The 24,353-nt window shown below is 35.9% G+C and overlaps 1 protein-coding gene and 2 pseudogenes across 1 annotated transcript in view; 2 read left to right on the plus strand and 1 right to left on the minus strand.

Moving 5' to 3' along the window:
- Positions 1-24,353, minus strand: part of LOC141431630 (uncharacterized) — a 254,792-nt gene that overhangs the window by 85,009 nt on the left and 145,430 nt on the right. The gene's annotated exons all lie outside the window — the stretch shown is intronic.
- LOC141441783 (cytochrome P450 6B1-like) lies at positions 14,059-16,160 on the plus strand (annotated as a pseudogene).
- LOC141426080 (cytochrome P450 6B5-like) overlaps positions 16,665-24,353 on the plus strand; it is a 14,046-nt pseudogene continuing 6,357 nt past the window's right edge.

Genomic DNA, 24,353 nt, shown 5'->3' on the forward strand with positions numbered 1-24,353 from the left:
TAAAATATTATTATTATTATTATTATATAAAGAAAAATATATATACATACATATAATTTCCCTTCAATATTGTTTTAATATTATTTGATTTATAGGATTTATCTTGTCTACATATGAGTTTTCGCCGTTTACTTTTACGTATTTGTACTAGTCTCTTCATACATACTAACGACTGTTTGGAAGAAATTTGAGCTATAAGACCACCGATTGTCTGCCATGTTTTTGTTAAATCAATGCTTTTTAGTCTACCATTATTTACTTAGATGTTTCAATATTGATTTACATTTTTTGTTGGAACAGTACGCTAGTAGGGTAGGGGCTTCATAGATCTACGAGTATAATGGTCTAATACATAAAATATGCTCGCCTCACCGGACTCAAGGATCTGAATGACTGGGAAATTAATCAATCTGAGTTAATCATAAAGATTTTCATTAACGTTGACCCAATCTTGAACCGAGTTATCGGTAGAGAAGACTAAACCACGCCGGCTCGCATCAGTAGTAAAGTCAGAGGGCTTGCGTTCTAGATTGGCCCGATGTGTGTCACGATCGGTCTGGCTGCTTGCAGAGGTGTAACCTGTTGCGTTTCTAGATCGGCAAAACGGCGTGCGTGTGCTTTTCGGCCTACCGCCGGCAGTGGCGGCGCAGGACCTAAATTTGGCGTGATAAATTTTGCGAGGCCCTATGATGGCACACAACACATTAAATGACGGACGGAACCATTCGAAGCGCGAGGCCCTTTAGACCGCGAGGTCGTGGGCAGTGACCCACCCACGTGGCCCACGCCTTGCGCCGCCTCTGCCGCCCGGTCACCACAGTGATACCAAATTTTCAAGAGGAAATAAAAAAATATTTTTACCTAAGTCTCTGAATTTTTTCCCGTGAATTGTGCTAGTTGCGTTTACGGTTCACAGATCTGGGGGCACGGTAGTGCCCCCGCCAAGTCGAGCGCGAAGCATTCATTTTACTAAAGAAAAGGGTTAAGCTGCGTTAACACCAATAATGTGCGAGGATGTGTTGCGAGGACTGTGTTTTTCATTAACCAATGCAAGGCCTCGCACAGCACAGCTGAGCAGAGCGAGACGAGGTAAATTAAGCGTTTATATTGGTTAGTGAAAAACACTTTCCTCGGAACACGTCCTCGCACATTATTGGTGGAAACGCAGCTTTAAACTGGTCTATTTAAATAAACATATATATCATTTGTTTTACAGATATTGTAAAACAAAAATATTCAAAAATATTTAAAATTCTATTAAAAAACGACTGTGCCCATAGTAGTCGCTAATGATATGTGGAAAATAAGGCAGCACAATCTTCAGTTTAATATCACCCACTTCACGTTAAGCGGTTTAGGACAAAACTTTGTAATAAATTTAGACCTTTTCTAATTACAAGCCGATTTAAAAAATATTTTGTTGAAGGTATCATAACATACAACTGGCGCCATCGCAAATGTGCGAGAGAGAGCGTAGACAATGAGTGAAATGTTGGATAAACCCCAGCAATTACAGTAATTCGTCGCTTGGTAGGATAGTTCATAAATTATTTTGTTCTTAAGTGCACAACCCACTTTGGAAGTGTGCAGTACAAATGGAGCAGCCAAACAGTCATACTGCCTTGGTATTTGGTCTTCGGCCAAGTCTAGTTAAAATAATTATGAAGTAAAAAGTGCCATCTCGTTTAGCTAGGAGCGGGTTCGAGAAATGTTGGTTGTTTCACAACATGGACATCAAGTCAAAGTTATTGATAAATGTCCATTGATTGTATTGAAAAGTGTGTCCAAAATATTCGATTGCGTTGACTTCGTAATTTGACTTAGTTTTTTAGTAGTTACTTCAAGGGGTAAGGTAACAGACCAGGATATTAGATTTAAATTTCAGCTTGATGGGTCTATGCGTTCTGGTGAAAACGGTCTTGACAGACGGACAGACAGACAGACGGACAACAAAAGTAATCCTATAAGGGTCCCTTTTTTTCCTTTTGGGGCACGGAACCTTAAAAATCAAAACTATCAAAATGTTTATTCTATATTAGTTGTTTGTACCGAATGGCATTATTAACCAATCAACCTGTAAATTGCTATAACCCTACCTGTCTGGTACAGACGTACAATATTCATTATCAATTCCTCATACAAGATTATGGAGTAAAGGCCCTTCCTTTATTTCAGGTCGCCCACATCAATCTAAGCATGTCTGCGATTGAGCTGGCAGCCTCAACATCAGATAAATTTTAATTCACCAATGCCATCGCCACCCTCTATTTCAAGGCTGCTCCTGTCTCTGGTTTTCTATAAAATAATAAATATACGATAGTGTCCTACTCGGTAACGCAATAGCTATACGAATAATAACTTTTCAATCTACCGAAACTCTTTATCGAGATCCTTAATATTGAAAAGAAGGTAATAATTTTTAAATAATTAATCCTACTAATATTAAAAATGTTTATGCGTGTGCGTCTTTATTACCCCCACACACTAAAACGTCTGAATGTATTTAGTTTCAATTAAGTGTATATATATAATATATACATGTAAACAGATATACAGGATAATACATAGCTTACTGTTTCCCGATATTGCTACGGGGTCGATTTAAAATCTCGAAAACTCAATCGCCATATTTAGAGACATGTAATTTGGCACGAATGTTTTTAGGCAAGGTTAATGTAGACCATAATACGCTCACGAGCAAAAATTAAGGGTCGGTTATTAAAATTGCAATAGATCCAACCTAAACTATTGAAGATATTTTCCAAAAAGTACATTGAAGCTGATTTAACTACCTACGCATAAGTGAACTTAAAATAAAGCACAAAACTTTTCACTAAACTCATTTTACTCGAAGAAGCTATCACAGTGGGTTTTGTAGTTATCGTCAATTTTTGTAACCGACCCTTTATTTTTGTTCCTCCAAGTATATATATTACTAGATTTTACCCGCAACTTCGTGCGCGTAGACAACATAAGTAATACAAATATTGTGTTGTTAATAGAAGGTGATGTAACTTTTTTTTTCTTCTAAAAACCCAATGTCCTACTTACAACAAAACAAAAAACTACTATACAACATATAAATATAATCAAATCATCATTGAAAATAATTCGTATGTACAGTCACGTGCATTAATACATAACGTTTCAAGTGATGCATTAAAAAAACATACGTTACGATACGTCTGCAAAAAACTGAATAAATGAATATGAATTCGAATATGACTATAGTAATTGGCTCAGGCTACTATTCTCCGGGAAAATACAAAATTCCCGCGGGATAGAAGTAAGTAAATATAATATCATGGCAGATTCTAAAAACTCTTTCAGCAGTAAAAAGCTTTATACTATGCCTGATAGACAAAGGCTAATTTTCCTCGGCAAAATGCAAAATTCCCGAGGGATAAAAATAAATAAGTGGCTCGACTGAGCAAAAATATTTTTTACTCATAGAAAGCTGTACTATTTCTGATTGAAATAAGTCATTTTTGTCCCGAGAAAGAGTAAAGTATTTTTAAAATCAGCTCCGAATTTAATATTATTATTTATTACTAGCGTTTACCCGCGGCTTCGCACGCGTAAATCATTAGATACAGCAGTTGAATTGAAATTCGGGGATTTTATTAAATTCTCGTGCCAGCTCCCTAAAATTACATCGTGGTTTTCATTGACGTTAAATTAAAACACCCATGCCAAATTTCATGACTCTAAGCCCAGCGATTGTTATTTCAAGATTTTATCCCTATCCCGTGGGAATATCGGAATAAAAAGTATCCTATGTTTTAATCCAGGTTATAAACCATTTTTTTGCCAAATTTCATCTAAATCCGTCCAGCCGTTTCAGCGTGAAGGAGTAACAAACATACTCACTCACTCACTCACTCACTCACAAACTTTCACATTTATAATATTAGTAGGATTTATTCGACTGGATGGCAAACGAGCAACTGGGTCTCCTGATGGTAAGAGATCACCACCGCCCATAAACATTTGCAACAACGCGAAACACTCAACGCGACTTCGTCTATTTGTTGAAGCATCAAACTGGTGTTTGTGGGTTCCAGCAGGTGGTTATCTGCTTTGATCACGTCATTAAGTTGTAGTCATCACTTGGTATGTGATCTAACACAGTTTTGAATGCGTGATATTAAGTGAAGTAGTTTCTGTAAAACTAAAAAAAAGACTTGTTCTTCATGTTGCTCATTACATAAATTTGAACAAGCTGTGAGACTTCAAGCAGTTCAAATAATCCATTTGATGGTCAATTTGATCTTGGGTCTATGTAAAGTCAACGCCGAAGTCAGAATTACTGCTAAATATTCGGAACGGAGATAAATCGAACGAATCTAAAAATCACAAGTCCAGCCTTTCCCGAGTTACAAATTATAGGTACAGAGTATTTTTCAACGTCTTGGAAAAACCGTCATAGGGATTAAAAAAGTGTGGACAGCTAATCTGTTATCATCTAATATGAGGTTGCCATAACTAGTTAAAGGACAGAATACTTCTTAAGCGAGTAACTATCTAGAATCCTTTTTTGCAGTTGAGTTGTGGCTTATTTCCAGTGGGTGAGAATAAACACTGAGGCAGATTCGTTCGTCCGTATTAAATAAAAACCATTTGGGTAGATTTAATCATAAATGTGTACAAAGTTATGATGACGACACGAAAACGTATGTGGCCGTTCGCGCGTTATCCTTTAAATCGCTGCTCTATCACTTAAAACGACGTCCAGGTAAAATCAGTTAACAATAACTTGTTAGTTATTTTTATTTTTACAGTTGTTCCAAGAATTCTTTTTAATAACTATATGGCCGGAGAAAAAAGGCAGATTCGAAAACCAATTTAGTTTTTGCGATGAGATTTTTTATAGCAAGAAAACTTGGCGCCACTCCAAGCTAAAGTTCCCAACTTACATTTTTAGTTTAGCAACACTCGCGTAATCTATTTTAGCTTACAAACTTCAGCAGACTGTGTTATATTTTATGATATACTGGCTTTTACCCTGTCGTGTCGTAATTTAGTAATCCTTCGTGAGGTCAAACTTGTAACAGATTAATATGATTCAATTTTAAAATATTAAGTCAAAGTGCGATTACGCTTGATTCTTAACAGTTATACTAATATTTCTGGGAGGCGAACTGGTAAGAGAGCATACAATAATCGTGCACGAGTGCATCCGCGTTCGAATTTGTCGTGCTCAGGACAACTAACTAAGTACCTATTTACGAGAATAAGGGCACTTATTCATAAAATTTATGTGATTCCTGTATTAATATATTATTATATCCTATATTATAATTTAGCATCTTCTCCCTAACTACGGCTTGGGTCCAATTTGAGCAATAACAGTTAGGATTAATAAAACATACCTTGACAGCAAATAAACAAAAACTGAAGGTAGTTTTGTAGGACGATTAAAGATTATTAATTTTTGTGGGTAGTTTGTTTGAGAAAAATAAAGTGAGTACTTGGGGAGTTACAGTGACAAATTAAAGTATTTGTTTTGGTTTGTTAGTCTAACATCTGGTTGCCTGGTGAACGGAACGATTGTGTTGCTCTGAAGGTGAGCTCTGGTTGAGTTCGAAACGCGTCAGTGTAGTGTGGTCAAAGTCAAAGTCAAAATATCTTTATTCAATTTAGGCTACAACAAGCACTTATGAATGTCAAAAAAAAATCTACCACCGGTTCGGAAAAACCTCTGCTGAGAAGAATCCGGCAAGAAACTCAACGAGGTATATATATATTTTTTTTAAAACAGATTTACAATATTATTAAATGACATGTATACATCACAAGTATTTAACACAACTTTACTTTTAACACAGCTTTATTTTTAACACATGGTGGTGGTGATAGATGGGTTTGTGCGTGTTTTACAGCGTAGAGGTGGAGGTACTGCATGAACACATTTCTTGCATAAACGTAGCTATCATAACAGAAGGACGCGGGTGAACAAAGTAATTGTTTCAGTTCATTAATATGGACCTTTGCAAAGTAACGCCTGTTTCATATTTTCACCTCAGCAGCTCAAACAGGCAGGTTTTGGTATTAAAAATCAGTCAGTAAAATCATATTTTGCTCACTCCGTGAGACAAAGTATTTTTTTTAAGTTCTAGACAGAGCTGGGTCTACTCACTGAATTCTAAATATTAAAATTTGAAATACACTTTGATCTGTCACTTTCACTTCAACTCTAAAAAAGAGAGAGATAGGATCAAATGTGTTGATTAAAATCTAAAATTAATTTTATAGAAACTATTAAAAATATATCTATAATGAAATAAATTACATGAAAAAGAAATATTTCCAAAAAGTCAAAATTTTCCCGCTCTTGTAATAAAGTATGCATTCTCGTTGCACGAAGGCCGCTGTTCTTGTTTTTTTTTTTAATAAAAACGTTCCGTATACTGCCTCTACCTTATAAAATTGGAATAAATATTTGTCAAATTGAATGAATTTGCAACTAATCTATTTATGTTTATTTAATAGAAATCCTAATAAAATCATATTTAAAAGTTTAATAACATTTATAATAAACTATACGTTTATTGTTCAACCTTTTTAATCCAAATACAAATGACCCAAAGATGAGGCTTTTTGCAGTATTAAAAAATATGACATATTTTACAAGTAGTTTTAAGTTCAAATAACAATGCATGTTATGAGTATGACATTTTTATCGTACCTACTGGACACTTTTTCGTTCCGAATTCAAAACCTCTCTACTTGCCCGAGACTTTGGTCATTGTCTGGATGTTAATTTTTTGGTGACTTATTAAAGAGATGTAATGGCGACGGTACGTATCATTTTGAGTAGGTAAAGGTTTTATATGTGATTATTATATTTGTTTCTTAATAATCGGATTATTTATATATTTTTTATATTGTTTGTTTTGTGTATTTTGTAATATGTGGTTTTATTCTAATCTGTTCTCGTTGCTGAGGTGAAAAATTGTATCTGTCACACGAGACCACATTTTTTTTGCATCTCGTGTGTTTGAATCCCTCACTGCTCTCAGGATTCTAACCTAGAATCACTCACTATGCTCGTGATTCAATTATAAAATCCTTCGCTTGCTCGGGATTCAAATTCAACACTCGCACCTAAAGGGTATGTATTATAATACCGAAAAACGATAGACCGAATTTCACAAGACGGAACGCCGAATATTAAAACGTCGAATGGATATATGGCCGAAAGTTTGAAATCCCGAAAATACAGTTGACTGGAAACCTAAAACCCGAAGACTTACAATCTCGAAGATCAAAATACCTACACCCGAAAGGCCGAAAAATCGTAATGCCGAACAGTTATAATCACTACAAATAAAATGATCGACAGTCAATAACTATATCGAAAATCAAAATACCGAAACCATCGTTACACCAAAGTCTGCTGTATCTGTTTTTAAATGACAACATTTGACATTTATCATTTTCTGCGATGTTACAAAAAATACCTAACATCGAAGGCTAAGAATCGAAGGCTAACCTAAACTATCCGAGTCGTTTCTGCTCTGAAACGTCTTCCTCGCTCGCTCCGCTCGCTCGCTGCCAGCGGCCTCGCTTGCTTTACAAAGTAGGTGTCATAAGGACATCCCACCGATGACATTTATTTTCAGTCCTGGGGCTCCTGTTTGGTATACTCCAGCTAGTGCCTCGCTGGCAGCGAGCGAGCGAAGCGAGCGAGCAAGACGTTTCATGGCAGAAGCGACTCGAATAGTTTAGGTTCCGAAGGCTAAGGCGGGAGCGAAGCGCAGCGTAGCTCCTGCGTTAGCCTTCGATGTTAGTTTTTTTTTGTAACAGCACAGAAAATGTTTATTGTGGTACTGTGAATGCCAGTTAGTTCGGGATTTTGTACTTTCGGTCATTTGAAAGTAGATATTTCGAGCTTCGGTGTATCGGTATTGTGAAATTTCGATGTGTTAAGCGTCGACATTTCAACTGTAGGTGTTATGATTTTTCGGTATTATGATACATACCCCACCAAAAAACAACTTTGCTCTCTTGTGGCACAAAGAATTATTTTTATGTACTAAAATCATTACTACATATTAGTTTAGAATAACTATAGAGAAGAGAACAATTTAAAGAGTAAGTATTTATCTCGAAATCATTTTTGCATCATTTAAAATTAATAGACAAGCCACATCCAGGCGAACTCGACTTTGTTTATTAAAATCCGCAGGAATTTTTAGATATAATTTCATAAAAACGTCTAAACGGCTATTCATAACTTTATTGAGACACGGTTTTCATATGTAGGTTATATTTAGCGTCTATTTATCTATAACAGTAACGTGACCGAACTGGGGACAACGCGCGGCCTACACCAAGCTAAGCCTGAAACCAGGTACTAGCGTGGTTAAGTGGACCATAATTTTCATTCTTTGGTCCAGACCAATATGGACCAAATAATGAAAAGTACGGTCCACTTAACCACGTCCATCCATTGGTGATTCCTTGGCTCGAGCTCCAAGCACACCTGATCGCAGCGCGGTTTGCTAAAGGGCTTATTACACTATCCAATTTTTAGGAACTGATACTCTAAGTAGGACATAGGAAAATGTAATCGCAGTAAGAACAGATCGGATCCGATTTATCTAAAATTGAGGTTCTAATTACTCTACTTCCTAAATTGCTTACGATTTAGGATAGTGTAATCGCGGCACTGCAATTTCAGAACAATAAATACCTACCCAGTCGCGGCGTGTCATACAAATTGGCGTCTGTGTCGGAAGCGGCAGCCTTGTCCACCGAGAAAGAAGCATTAATATTGCTAATAATAATACACATTATAGAAATCTACCGAGAAATGCCTTATCTATACAGAAAAAGTGATAAAAATACTTTAACAAGTCCATGCGGGATGAGGGATTTTTAAGTATTATTAAAAATATATAAAAAATTCGATACTAACGCAACTCTGAAAACATTGAAGAAAAAATTACAACCTAAAACCCATTGATCAAAACGTGCATCCCAATACGTACAGATTGTATACGATTTAGGATTCAATTTAGTGTGGTGTGATCACTATACTAGCTAATTTAGGGTTCTAACTTCTCCTAGTTAGAGTTTATAAAAATTGGTTAATGTTATAAGCGCTTAATACGCACAGTTTGCACCGGCCATAACATTTAATCGAAGCCATCTCATTTTCAGCCTGATTCGAGCACTGTTTAGAGTTGGATTCGGAGTGACACGTGAACATTTAAACCATTTGTTACGAATCGTGTTGGCAAAATCACTGAAATTAATATTCAGTTAATATGAATCAGGTGGTTTAAACGTTACAACCAATATCCGAATATTTACAAATCACTCCCTGGTCCTAATATTTTATTACTAACAGTTACACTGGCCAAAAGAACCATCATCTTGTAAAATCTTAATTCACCTGGAGGAGTTAAAACATTTAAAGGTGTAAGTAGTGTTGACTATTCTGGACGAACTTTTATCAGTTGTCTGTACAACCTGTATCTTGCAGGTTGACTTCTTATACCTCACTATCACGTAAAAGTTGCACACAGATTCAACGAACTCGTTTGTAACAATTGTTATTGCACTGCCACATTAGTAACAAGCTAAGAGCAACTCGACAGATCCACCATCTGGTGACCTACCAGAAGTTCGGCTGAACTACAGCATACGCCTGTTTGGTATTCTTTTTAGTTAATTTATTCCGACAACTGCATGTAACTTATTGGAGCCAACTGCAAGCAAACTAATCAAGTTATATGAGGAGTATGTCCACAGAGTTTGCCACAAACCATTTAATTTGGTGTAAGTTTATACCGTCTACTTCCCCATTTATGGGAGGATGCTGGGTACATTTTAGTCAAAAGCCCTAAGACTGCATACAATAATAAAATAATTGCATTTTTTCCAAATATTACTTATTGGTAGAGAACGTTTAAAAATTTATTAAAGACGTTTTTCGCATTGATCTCGAATGTAAAATCCTAAAGAGATGTAAATAAGATAAATTGATATGGGAACTACGTCATTTATGATATTACAAATATAAAGCAGTGCATTGAGGTAGGTAAAGAATAAAAAAACCGGCCAAGAGCGTGTCGGACTCACGCACGTAGGGTTCCGTACCATTATCTATACAACATTAGACATTAGAAAATCAAGTTTGCTGTATGTGAGGCCCCCTTAAATATTTATTTTATTGTGTTTTTAGTATTTGTTGTTATAGCGGCAACAGAAATACATCATCTATGAAAATATTAACTGTCTAGCTATCGCGGTTCACGAAATACAGCCTGATGACAGACAGATGGACAGTGACTTAGAAACACGGGACCCGTTTTTACCCTTTGGTTACGGAACCCTAAAAACATTTTTTTTGTTTTTTTTATTTAAAGACGTTCCGTTATTGTTTTCAAGGAGGGAAGCTCTTTAGCTTCACCATAAATTCTATTTCTGCGCAGACGAAGCTGATCTACGTGATATTGTTATTTGATTTCGCACGTAAATGTAACTTCGAATACTATAAAGATATATTTTCGTTTGATTTTAACTGAGCAGATATTATCAACCTTCTTAGTACAGTGAATAGCGTGAAAATGTAATATGTGTCGTGCATTGAAGAGGGTCATTTTGGGCGCACAGTTGGCAGTTGATTTAATTAACGTCAGCATGTACCTGTCTTAAAGACACTGTCACATAGTTACATTGGATAAAAGGTGGACAATGTTCGCACTTGTATAGTCGAGGGCATAAGTATCTGTACAGCGATAGCGTCACGTTAGTGCCACATAAGTAGGTGTATAGATATTTTTGACACCTTAAGGTAACGTACGTTTTATTTTTATAACCTTGACTGTACCTAAGTTAATCAAAGATCAAGATGCTTAGGAATTTGATATGCATTTAAGTTGCAAAGTACTCGTAATCATGAAAAATCTTCTGCTTTTAAACTTTTTTTAACAAGCTATTTATGAGCTTCACGTGAGCTTCACCACCCCATAAATTATTCAAGTATGTAAGTCCAAACTATCTTTTAAAAAATGATCTGTATTAATTTATTTGTAGGAAATTCAGCAGTGACTTGGCTGTAAGCCATTGGCTTTAAAAAATGAAAACAAAAACAGAGGATAAAATCTCGATATGAAACTTACTATGAAAAATTTGCCGTATGGGTTGGGTGCTACTACGGAACCTTAACTGCGCATGACCCGATACTCACTTGACCGTTTTTTTTTTAGTTTGCAGAGGATCTTATTGTTTTTTATTAATTCCACGCGATCCTAAGAAAAAAGGTCTTGACTTGAAAGATGGCCGGAACGATTTTTTCAAAATTACCTATACTAATGGTTTCGATTTAGCCATTCTGGGTACGGAATCCTAAACATCAACCTATGAAGTACTTGCAGTTTTTCTCCCTCCCTCTAGGACTAATCTTTAAGTATATCTTCTTCTTTATCCCACTAATATTATAAATGCGAAAGTTTGTAAGTGTTTTGTGTTTGTTACTTCATCACGCCTAAGCCGCTAAATCGAATTAGATGAAAGTTTGGAGTCCCGGGAAGGACGTAGGATAGTTGTAATTTCCGGAAAATTGCATGCTTCCACACATTTTATAGTAAACTAGCTGTTGCACGGACTCCGTCCGCGTAGAAGTATAAAAAATAATTTAAATCCTATTCTCAAACCTACAGAATATACACAAAAAAACCATAATAATCGGTAAAGCCGTTTCAAAGGAGTTTGGTCGCAAACATTTTTGACCCGAGAATTATATATATTAGAAATAAGATATGTAGGTATGTAACTGCTTGCTTCAGAACAAGACTAAATTATATCCTTCTAAACTGGATTCCCTAAAATATTATGAACATAGTTCAGCATATTCAATATCGAACACCATGAATTGACTTTAAGTTCACCCCAGTTTGGGTTCCCTCGTAAAAACTTTAGCACGTAAATGACAAAGTTTTGCGTGGCATGGCTATAAATCAAACGGAGACTCATGTCTAAACACGCGACACAGTTTCGAAAGCATCGCATTATGAAAAGGGGCTTCTTGTTACGAACACCACTGCTTATACATGATATTTACCTGGTTTATTTAGAAGTTATTCCAGCTTTGAAATTAACGCAAGAGTTTCTGTTTTCTGTGCCACTAAATACAATATTATACATGTTACGCAAAACGAAAATATATAACATGTAGATATCTTGGCCGCTTGTCTACTCGCTATGATCGGTTTTATCGGTATCTTCAAAATGATTCTCTTTTTTTTGCAGCGTAAACGTATGAGCTGAGCACATTATTATTTTAAATTGCTAAGGTTGTTCCTTGTTGTTGTTGTTCCTATATAAATTTATATTCTGATATCTTCATTCGACAGATCTACATATATTTCTATACAAACGTAACGTGTCAGGTTGACTAAGTGACAACAACGCAAAGTACTGAAGTACTAATTATTTTGAAATTGTAATTTAGCAGTCATATTCCTTGAATACCATAGAGGGGACTAAAATAAAATTTTCGAAGCCGCGGGATAGAACTAGTACAACAGTAAGTAATATATCGGGATTGCAAATCAAAGAGCTATGATATCATACACGGATATAGCTGTGTATATACACATATATCGGAGCGATACAGATAAACAGATAGAATTTTCTTACTCTGTATAAGTCTGAGATCCTAGTGAAATTAAAAGAATAATGCTTATTTTAACGGACGATAAAAAAACGGAGGAGAGGAGGTTCTCAAGTCAACGCGTATATTTTTTTTATGTATGACCACGCATAACTTTTTACAGAGTAGTCCGATTTTGATAATTATTTTTTTATTGAAAAGGGTATATCCCAAAGTTGGTTCCATATACATTTGAAAAAAAAAACAACCCTAAGGGTAGGAAAACAGGGGATGGTTGATTGTTCACTCACTGATTGTAATGTATGACCACGAATAACTTTTTACAGAGTAGTTCGATTTTGATAATTCTTTTTTATATGATAGGGTAGGTAAACCTTAAAGTTGGTCCTATATAAATTTGGAAAAATAAATCCTTCCCCAAAGATGGAAAAAATAAAAACTAAATTTTTTTTAAGTCGGTACGTCAGCACAAGCCAGCAGGAGAGGACCTATACTCGTAGTCGTCTACCTGATGAGCTTCTATATTCCTCCTGGCTCGTGCTGAAGCACCGACTTCAAACTGGCACCTAAATTAAGGTTAATAAAAAAGGTTTACTATTTTTTTCAGTTAATTTTTTTTTTACGTAATTGTCATCTGTTATTATTTTTCGTCTTAGTTATCCACTTCAGAGCCGAACCGATGTCGGTATTTAGTTTCTACTTATTTTAAGACGACCGGATGGTCAAGTGGTTAGAGAACCTGATTACGAAACTTGAGGTCCCGGATCCGATTCTCGGCCGGGGCAGAAGGTATGAATTTATCTAAGTATAAGTATGTTTATCCGTTGCCTTTTGTTGATTTTTGTATGGAATCTTCAAAGTTTAGGTATATTTTATACCGTAAGCTGCTATTTACTCTTAAACTACTAATAATTCTCAAGCAAACTTAACCGTTATAGTTTTCATTGTAAATTTGATATACTTACTATCATCACGAATTTTTTTTAATTTTTAGACAGACATGGCGAAATTATAAGGGTTCCATTTTTGCCATTTTGTTACTAGTAGAGTAATAAAGTAGGTAGGTAGTAGAGAATTTTCATGCAACATAACTTACATAACTGAAATATATGATATGTATAGTATGAAATTCCTTTTTTTCTTTTCAAGTATTTTATTAGGTTAGTATCAAAACTAATTTGATGTCTTGTTTGTCTGACATGAAATATGCATATAAAGCAGGTTTTCATCAAGTTATAATTTTGGCAGCTCTCGTCTATTATGCCACACCTGCTTAATCTGCATACCTACTTAAAATACAAATATTATCGGCAATTGTCTAATTATGTAAGCTATAATGTTTATCTCGCAATATTTAGCCCGAAATTGATAGAACAATCGTTCAGTCCGTCGTTGTTGTTCCATCGTGCCGCACTGTTGACTAACAAGATAGTAAAAATGTTTTTCATACTACTGTTTTTGTGCGTCGCGCTAATAGCAATATTGAAATATAACGGCAGAAACAGGGATTATTGGAAGAAACGCGGAGTGAATATCCAAATAGAAGGCACCAACTGGAAGTTTTTATTGGGTAATTGCTCTCTGTCAGAGATTTATAAAAAGATTTATGAAGAACATCCTACAGAGGAAAGCGTAGGCATATTTCAAGGATCGAATCCAGCTCTTATTCTTAAAAACTTGGAAAATATACATTTTGTTCTGGCGGGAGATTTCTTAAACTTTTATAGTCGCGGTTTATTAACAAACCCTGAAGATTCTTTGGCTGACAACGTATTTATGGAAGATTATCCTCGTTGGAAGCTGGTTAGACAAAAATTGACACCAGTTTTTACTAGCTTAAGGCTAAGAAATATGTGTTACATCGTAGAAAGATGTGCACGTGATTTCGCGCAATTGATGGAAGAAAACGTGAAATTTAGAGAAAAACCGTTTAATGCGCTGTACACTTTTAACATCCGCTATCGGCGCATCATTATTCGGCATCGACACGGCGCGGAATACAATGGACTCCCCGTTCATGGATATGGCTTGGAAGTCGCTTGAACCGACTTTTAGAGCAAATTTCAGATTATTTTTGTCTAACACATTTCCCGGTTTATTCAAAATGTTCAAAATGAAGGCTTTCGGTGAACATGATTTTCTTTCATTAATGTTGTAAAAACTATGCTAGCTGACCGACGCGTTTCCACGAAAAAGCATTATAACTTTATAGAGATCTGCTTAGAGCTACAAAATGCAGGGACAATGAGCGATCCTGCAACTGGTTACGAGTTAGAACCAACAGATGAAACATTAGCAGCTCAAGCGTTCTTCTTTTTTGTAGCTGGCGCTGACACTTCAAAAACACGATCCACTTAACTCTTCTTGAATTATCAAATAATCCTGAAATATTAAAGAAGGTACACGAAGAAGTCGATAAAGTCTTCGACGATTGCGACGAAACTCTTACTTATGGGGACGTGGAAAATCTACGTTATTTAGATATGGTGTTAAGTGAAGCAATGAGAAAATACCCCCCTGTAGGTGTAATGCAAAGAAGATGTACAAACAATATAGTCCTGCCAGTTGTTAAAGTACTAATTGAAAAAGATAACCTTATAGTCGTGCCAATATTTGTTATACACAGAGATCCAAAATATTTTCCGAACCCTGAATTATTTGACCCAGAAAGGTTCTCTCCCGAAAATATATCGAAGATTAATTACTCCTACATGCCCTTCGGAGATTTGTTTAGGTAGGTACTTTTTACCGTTTTAGGTTTCCGTAGCCGAAATGGCAAAAGCCCTTATAGTTTCGCCATGTCTGTCTGTCTCTCGATCTGCCCGTCCTCCCGCGGCTTAGCTTAGAAACTATTATAGATAGAAAAGCTGTCATTTTGCAAGGATAATATATGTAGCAATTATGCCAACAAAGTGGTAAAATAAAATGCAAGAAAAAAAATTGTTGCGGTACCTCTCATAGATGTTAAAGTGGGGGTGTTTTTTTTTCTGGTCTAACCATATGGTGTGAGGTATCGTTGGATAGTTCTTTTAAAATGTTACGGAGTTCTCAAGACCATTTTCGATACAGTCATTCGTTTACGGAATATTCAACTTTAATGCATGTTTTTGTTAAAATCGAGCGTCACCCCTCTAAAATCAAAACTAGGGGCAACTACGAGTATTATGGCTTGGTAACAGGCTAAATTATAAAAATATACCCACTTGGAAAATTCCGTACAAAATACAAAATTTCGTAACGGTTACGGAACCCTATCCTGGGCCTGTCAGACACACTCTTGGCTGGTTGTATTTATTTTAATTACAATAAAATTTAATGTAAGTGTTATAAATTTTGTTCGTTCCTTTACAGGAGCCAGATTCGCTCGTCATTAAGTAAAAGCAGATCTGGCGTGGTTGTTGAGGAGATTCACGTTGCGCGTTGGGCGCGCAAGCTTATGCGCCTAAGCATTTCAAGCCCAGCTTTTTTGCTTTGCGTCACCCGGACGCACGATATGAATTTATACCGAGATATCATGCTCAAAAATCATTAGAACATTAGTTATTGATGTGTAGCGCATGTAGGTGTGATATACTGAAGAAGTCCATGTTTCCATGCCATTTTTATAAATGAAGTACATATTTTTCAATTTAAATATTATTGTTACATGTAGTCTAGTCCAGGAAATTTGACCATCTGTATGCTTCACTAAGTAGGAACATAATAAGTTACCAATTCATATTTACTGAACTATACCTGTCTATACTTATTGAATGGTTAAATCCTTAAAACGTGCAGAACCAATGTTGACTTTGGGAAATATTTGTGTTTAGCGAATTTTTGATATCAGTAATTTTGAATGTGTATTATTCAAGTAGGTATAATAATTAGTATTACCTAGTACGTACATTACATTTATACTTACTGCGAGTTTAATAATTAATATATGTACTTAAGACCTTTTTTAAAATAAAGTGTAGGTGCAAATTAACCGTTGTTTCACCTGTTTAAATCTCCATGGGTTTTGCCTAAGAAGGTACGGGCGGCTATAAGTGATATGGAGATTGCTAGCACGTAAGAGTGAGATAAAATCCGCTTAGGCTACATATCACACCGCTTGTACGCGTCAATAGTCCTGCCTAATCTACATGATGAGAATCTTTTTGTCTCGGTAAAATCAACATGTTAATATACAGGACACGACATGATAGTTTCGAGTATGTACATGGACTGCTTAATACAAGTTGTGTTTTTTACTTGTGCATTTTGTTCACCAACAAATTACCTGGGAGTCCTGGGAGCCGATTTACAAAAGGCAAATAAATAGCCTATTAAAATCTTTCAATTAAAGCAAAGTCCACGGTATCCCAGTGTTATTTAGATGTTTCAATCAACGAATTGAACTTGTAGAAATGCTGTAATTCAAATCTGTCAATCAGCTTACACACTTACAATTTTTAGTGTTAAAAATAAAAGTTATTATGAAAATACCAAAATAATATTGTATGGTGTCAGATACAGAGGTTTTAATATAACTTTAATCTATTTACCTGTTTATATAATAATTATCTCAGTTGTAACTAATATAGCGATATAGAAGAGTTAAAAAATATTATAAATATTTAATAGTTACTTTAAATCCAATGTCACACAGAATTCAAGCAATCCTTCTGGTTCAAAGCCAGTACTACCTCCTTTTGGAACCACCTCCTTTTTTACTTTTCCAGTTGACAAAAATGAGTTGAGAAGGACTATCAAGGGGTTTAAAGATAAAAAGTCTTGTGGTTATGATGAAATCTCTTCCAGTGTTATAAAGTATATCGCTGACTCAATATTAGAACCCCTCCTGTACTTAATTAATCTTTCTTTGACTGAGGGAAAATTCCCAACTAGGCTTAAGAAAGCTAATATAAAGCCAATGCTTAAACAGGGTGACGAATTATGTGTTAATAATTACAGGCCAATTGCTCTCTTAACAAATTTTTTCAGGTTTTTTGAAAAGATTATGGCAAATCGCCTATACTCTTATTTGATCGCACACAAAATCTTAGCTCCTGAGCAATTTGGTTTTCAGAGGGGTGTATCTACTGCTGATGCATTATTTGAACTGTGCAATTACGTCTATGGTGCACTGAATCGACAAGAAAATGTTGTGGCCATTCTTTTGGATTTATCTAAGGCGTTTGATCATGTAGACCATGGCATAATGCTCGATATTTTGAATCGCTATGGCGTAAGAGGTATTTCAAACAAATGGTTTGAATCATACCTGAGACAACGGGAGCAATGTGTCTTAGTGTCAACTTTAAATCACAAATGTCGCACAATGTCTAAATTTAAATCTGACATCTCATGCATGTAATCTGGTGTGTCCCAGGGGAGCATACTGGGACCCATTTTATTTCTCTTGTGTGTGAATTACCTACCAGAGCTATTGCCCAGCAAAATAATTATGTTCGCTGATGATATATCCATGTTATTTAAATTTAAGAGAAACGAAGTTGAAGACCTTAATAATTTAATTATAAATAACTTGTCTACTTTTGTCAATTGGTTAAGTACGCTTAATCTAACCGCAAACACAAATAAAACTAAGTGTCTCCATTTTAGAAATATTAGGACTAATAGTGTAAGGCTAGATATAAAATCAAATAACCTATCGGTTCTGGCTGTAAATGAAGCTAAATTTTTGGGCATGTAGCTTTTCAGCATGTAGATTTTCTCTGTGGCAAACTCAGTAGTTTCACTTTTGCTCTGAAGCGCTTAAAAAACATTTCTTCTGTAAAAGCGGCCTTACAAGCGTATCACGCGTTTTTCAAATAACACATTCTCTATGGATTGGCGGTATGGGGCTGTTGTACTGAAGTCCATCGGCTGTATAAATTGCAAAAGAGATATGTGCGTATTTTAAAGCATCCAGTCAAACCGAGAGTCATGCTGAGCATCTTTTAAAAAACTAGGTTTGCCCACTCTTCCAGCACTGTATATTATAGAGCTCTATAAACTAGTCTTTCGAAATGCAAAAAAAAATCCTCCAAAAACAATTTTAATAGCATCAGACTTAATTTGAGGTTTGCTTACGATGTCCGGGCCCCTTTTGCTACGACAACAATCTAACACCGCAGCGCTACTTACGTGGCTGCAAAAGTGTATAAGTAACACATTGCCTGTTGAAATTACTGTATCAACGGCTGACAGGATTTATTTATAATTTAAATGTACCAAACAACGTTGACTCTGTTCTTGTATTAGTATGATAACATTTATTTATAACTAGCCTTTACCCGTGGCCTCTCACGCGTATACCATTCGGCCTAGCAATTGAATGGTAATTCCGAGATTTCGTTTGTGGTTTGATTAGAAAAGTTTGTATACCTAGAGGTATATGTATATATCTCTTTGTTGACAGGTTGTGTCGGATCTTAACAACAACTAATCACTATATCGAAAAATATTCTGTTTTTATAAAAATTGGACAAGATAGCAACAAGCTCGAACTAAAGTCATACATCCAATCTTAGATCACCTAACCCACCAGGTAATGTTCAAAAAAGGTTGTAATACGTTTTTTCTTATTAAATACACGGCATCTTTACTATCAAATAACAAAACCCTAATGATAAACACTAACAGAAGAAGCATTTAACTAAAATATCCAGAATACAAAATTGAAATGCGGAAAAATTATGGAAAGCATAAAAATCAAAAAATCGTAATTGCCTTCAACCCTGTTATTTTATTTATTTAACTACGAAAAGCGACCCTTACCCAATATTGATGGGACTCGGTCTTTTGTAACACATTTATTTAATTTTTCTACATTAAGCTTTATTTTGACTGCCTAGGGTAGATTTTAGAAGTTTACGCGTGGTAATGCTTAGTTGGTATTTGGTTTGCAGAGATTTATATTCAATTTAACTTTACGTTGTTCGGTTTCTCTTCGTTTACTGTTAAACGATGAATTTGAAAGCAAAATCAAAGTATCACCCCAACATTCGTACACGCATGGAAAGTACCTATCATTTTCATAGCACACTATCTAAGTTAACGTACAGTCGGCCAAGGAAGTGGGCTACCAGTTTTGACAAAAGTTTCTGTGAGATCAAATTATCACTAAGGTTGACTTTTCTAACGGGGTGTAAGAGTTGCACAAATATGAATATGACGTGTATTATCTGTGATTCCTGACATTTAAAGTCATGGGTTATATTATTTTGACCTTTATTATAAATGCAATAGGCTTATTATTTTGCAGGAATGTTATAATATAACAGGGAAGAATACGAGTATATAAATATGATTCCCTTCAATTAAAACCATTCCGATCTTTATCCAGAAAATCTTTGCAACTGAAAAATAAATTATCACTGACAAGTGACAAGTATTTTTGTCAGCGTAAATTCAACAAAAGCGTTACTATATATTATTCTAATTTCTTGATTTGCTATTGCTGTAATGCCTCGAAATTTATCAAGAGCCGAACGAGCTAATATTACGGCACTTCATAACGAGAGCTTCAGTAATGTTTGATGTTACTACTCAAACAATCAGAAATCACTTGCATTATAGACATTACGCAAAGAAATTGATATGACTGAAAATCATAAAAATGTTCCATTGAATTTTGCCAGACAGCATTTAGATTTCGATTGGAGTAATACTGTATTCTGTGACGAGAAAACTTTTAAGTCCAGCCAGCATGGACGTTTACAGCTATGGCGTCGCGATGGGACGCGTCACACACAAGACCATGTTATACCGAACAAGAAATCGGGCCGCATTGCGGTTAACATTTATGGTTGGATGACTGCTGACGGAGTTGGGAGCTGTGCTGTATGCCACCGCGAGCAAGGGCACTTGATTATGTAGATGTCCTGCAAAGTTCAATGTTGTTCACTGTACGGAATTTTTATCCAGAAAATGAAATGCCACAATTTAATTATTGCCAGGACAATTGTTCTTTGCATAACGCGTTGGTGACGCATGCCTGGTTCGATGCACACCCGGAAATAAGGTTTAATAGCTTGGCCAGCAAAATCCCCTGATTTGAACCCAATAGAAAACCTTTGGTGCCTTATGGTTCAATCATGGTGCAACCGCCACGAGAGAACACGCGAAGTTCTTGAGCGACACTGTAATGAAGTATGGGAGGAAACCCGTGGGTCCGATCTTTGCCTACAGCTAGTAGACTCAATAAAAGACCCTCTTCAAGCAGTAATTGACGCTGATGGCGGATACACTAGATGTTAATATGATAATTTTATATTTTTGTTATCTCACAACCAGAAATAAAGACTTACAGCTGAAGTTTCTTATTTACTAATTGATATTATCCATACTTCCATACTATCTTTTATCTACACCCATATAGTAAATCCTCCATTATGCGTTCAAAAACCATAGATAATGACCAGCATTACGACATTGGATTATTTTATGAACACGGCTGTATCGTAATGAGATTTCATACATCATTGCAGCACCGGGGCGCGCCGCGCCGCGCGCACGAGCAGAAGCAGGTCGTCACGCGCGCAGCGAGCTCAGCTCGTGGGGCAGACATACCTACCTAGTTCTCGTTAATGCACGTCATTCTCAATGGTTCTTGAACACATGATAGAGGATTTAATATATGGATGTAGAAAAAAGTATTGTATGCAACTGTACATAATTAGGCATTAAAACACTCATGGGACCCTATTATGAAACTACACTGGTGTTTTAAGGATCCCTATTACGATACAATTGCATAAATAACTATTACCTTCCTATGTGACAGTGACTAGATGCTTTTCAACATTGCATTTTTTGGAATGATGTATGAATTGCATACTTAAATTACAATGTATCCTATTATTTTCAATACAGAAATTGGAATCTTTATTAGCCAGCTTCTCAAGAGTAGACTTTGTTCTTGATTTGTGACGATAAATGACGGGTAGATATTAACTTTACATAAAAAAACAATATATCTGACCTTTCTTCAATATAAGTTCGGACTGCTGTCGTAATAAGTTATCCATTTCAATACATTTAAGAGATAATTTAAGAATAAACAAATAAAGTAAATCTTAATCAACTGCAATGACGACACGGCACGAACAAATACAACGATTAACCACAATCTTATACTTCAAAATAATGACGAATGACAGCTATATATTTTCATTTGTTAAGTGGCCATTTGAATAGGCTTATCGCTATAAAGAGGTTTTTACGCATTATGTAGGCAAATTAAGATTGATTTAATTTTGATATTACATTCTTTCGACATAACGGGTTAAAATACTAGGTAATTTATAAATACTTAGTACGGATACTTAGTACGGATAAGCCGTGGTGGCCTAGTGGTTTGACCTATCGCCTCTCAAGCAGAGGGTCTTGGGTTCAATCCCCGGCTCGCACCACTGAGTGTTTCGAAATTCATGTGCGGAATTTCATTTTGAAATTTACCACGAGCTTTGCGGTGAAGGAGAAACATCGTGAGGAAACCTGCACAAACCTGCGAAGCAATTCAATGGTGCGTGTGAAGTTCCCAATCCGCACTGGGCCCGCGTGGGAACTACTGCCCAAGCCCTCTTGTTCTGAGAGGAGGCCTGTGCCCAGCAGTGGGACGTGTATAGGCTGGGATGATGATGATGAGTACGGATACTAGTATATTAAAATGTATTTTTTGTAAATGTTACCAACTGACGTGCCCGCAAAATGCCTCCTATAGTGTTATGTTTGATAACACAGTATGATAATGATAAAGATAGCAATTGTAACTGTCACAGTATTAATGCATTTGCAAGGGGAATCGACCTTGTTGTTTCACGACGTTCAAATGAACATCGACCGTAGGGTGGTAGACCAATTTCTTGGCTGACTACTTCTAGGTAGCTCGAAGAATATTTATGCAAGTTGAAGTGGCAGTGAGCGGGCCACATCGGTTGAAGAACAGATTTTGGAGAAAGAATCTCGAGATGATCCTCCTTCTTAGTGGAACGACAACATAGAGAGTTGGGGGCCACCGGTGGATGCAAATAACGAGTCGTCGATCATGATGGCGTTCTAAGGGGAAGGCTTTGTTCAACAGTGGACGTCTTATACGGCTGATGATAACGATCACGATGAGCATAATAGCTATGGCTTTTAAAATAATGTGCCGGGAAAGAAGTGGATACAACTCCCGCAGTGTTTTACCCACTCCTTGACCTTGTTGAACGCATCTATCATTTCTTCCCGTCTAAATTCTTATCCATAATTTACGAAGTAAAAAAATAAATTTCTTAATGCAATTCGCCAACTGTTTTGGTGGTACGTGCTATATTGAGTTAGCAGAGTTGCTAAGTCTACCGAACGTGTAACTTGCGTCTCCCTGCAACAGCTGTAGCAAGCTTGGTATGCTAATGCTCCATGTAAAGTTATTATCAAATATAAATGCACCAAATTTATGTTTCTTGGATGGTTATAAGTAAACGTAAATAGCATATACTTAAAGCGATTTCGTGACTGCTAACGAGTGAATTTTAGTCAAAACGATTGGAGCGCACCTTCAGCGTTGGATCGTAAATAATATAGTAATAAAAACATACACAGTGTTATAAAACAAACACGGAACACGGTGACCGCTGTTTTTTGTTCTGAATTTCATAATTCTGATTGCCATGTTTAATTATACTTTCCGATGTTCAAAGTGTATCGCGTTAAAGGCGTAACTTCATTTTGTTAAAATTCAGGAGACAACCCTTACTAGGGTTTTAAATCAAAGTCGCAGAACTATCTGTTAAGATATTCCTGATTAGTCTCGTATAGCATCTTATATAAATATAACTAGAGATATTAGCAGAGTGATAGTATTTATTTTCTAAATTTTATTAATAGTTGTCAACTTGTCTCAGAGCAATCGAGTTACTTGTTGCAATACAAGTATAGTTAATTAAATAGGACGTCCGTAAAATAGGTAGGTAATGCCTGAAATTATAAATTTAGGTACCCATGTACACAGGTACACAAACACAGTTGTGGAGCTACTGAATATCAGTTTATCGTGTTTATTTGCATCCAGATCTATTGCAAATGTATATTCGTAACAACGTATTCAAAATATTTCTCCTGTCTTGTTTTACCGTGTCAGTAAGGGCAGGGTTATTTATTAAGCATTCAAAAGGTAGGTAAGTAAATAACAACAGAGAATTACACGTAAAAAAGAGACGTACCTAATTCTTAACGAAGTTGACACAGTCAATCAGCTGTAGATACACCGTAATAGGCGGACAGGAAAATAAACATGCCTTGGCAAATACACAACCGACCAGGGATTTATCTTTCTTGTAACTGTTTTCATATTATGTATTTTTACCTATTATTTATATGAGCAGAAATTAAATATGCAAATTATAAAAAATAGACCGGATATAGCTCTATTATGTTGGTCTGTATATTGCATAAATATACATAAAGTGTCTTGAAATTCTTCCTGAATTATCTCAGCGAATCGTTGGGTTCGTGTGATGTGACTGATCACCCCATAAATGTTTTCAGTTGTGATTAACAAAATGTTTCCATACAATGATCGATGTTCAAAATGTAACGCATCAAAGGCATGACAACACTTTGAGTCAAAAATTTCGATGCATAAACCTTCACAGAGATATTCAGTCATATAGTCACGAGCCTAATAATCTTCTCAAATGTACCGGAAGAATTTGAAGACACCCTGTATGATGCAGCTGCATGAACATTATAATAAGACTAGCTTCTGCCC

This window comes from Choristoneura fumiferana, chromosome Z (genome assembly GCF_025370935.1).
Source record: "Choristoneura fumiferana chromosome Z, NRCan_CFum_1, whole genome shotgun sequence".
NCBI classification, from domain to species: domain Eukaryota; kingdom Metazoa; phylum Arthropoda; class Insecta; order Lepidoptera; family Tortricidae; genus Choristoneura; species Choristoneura fumiferana.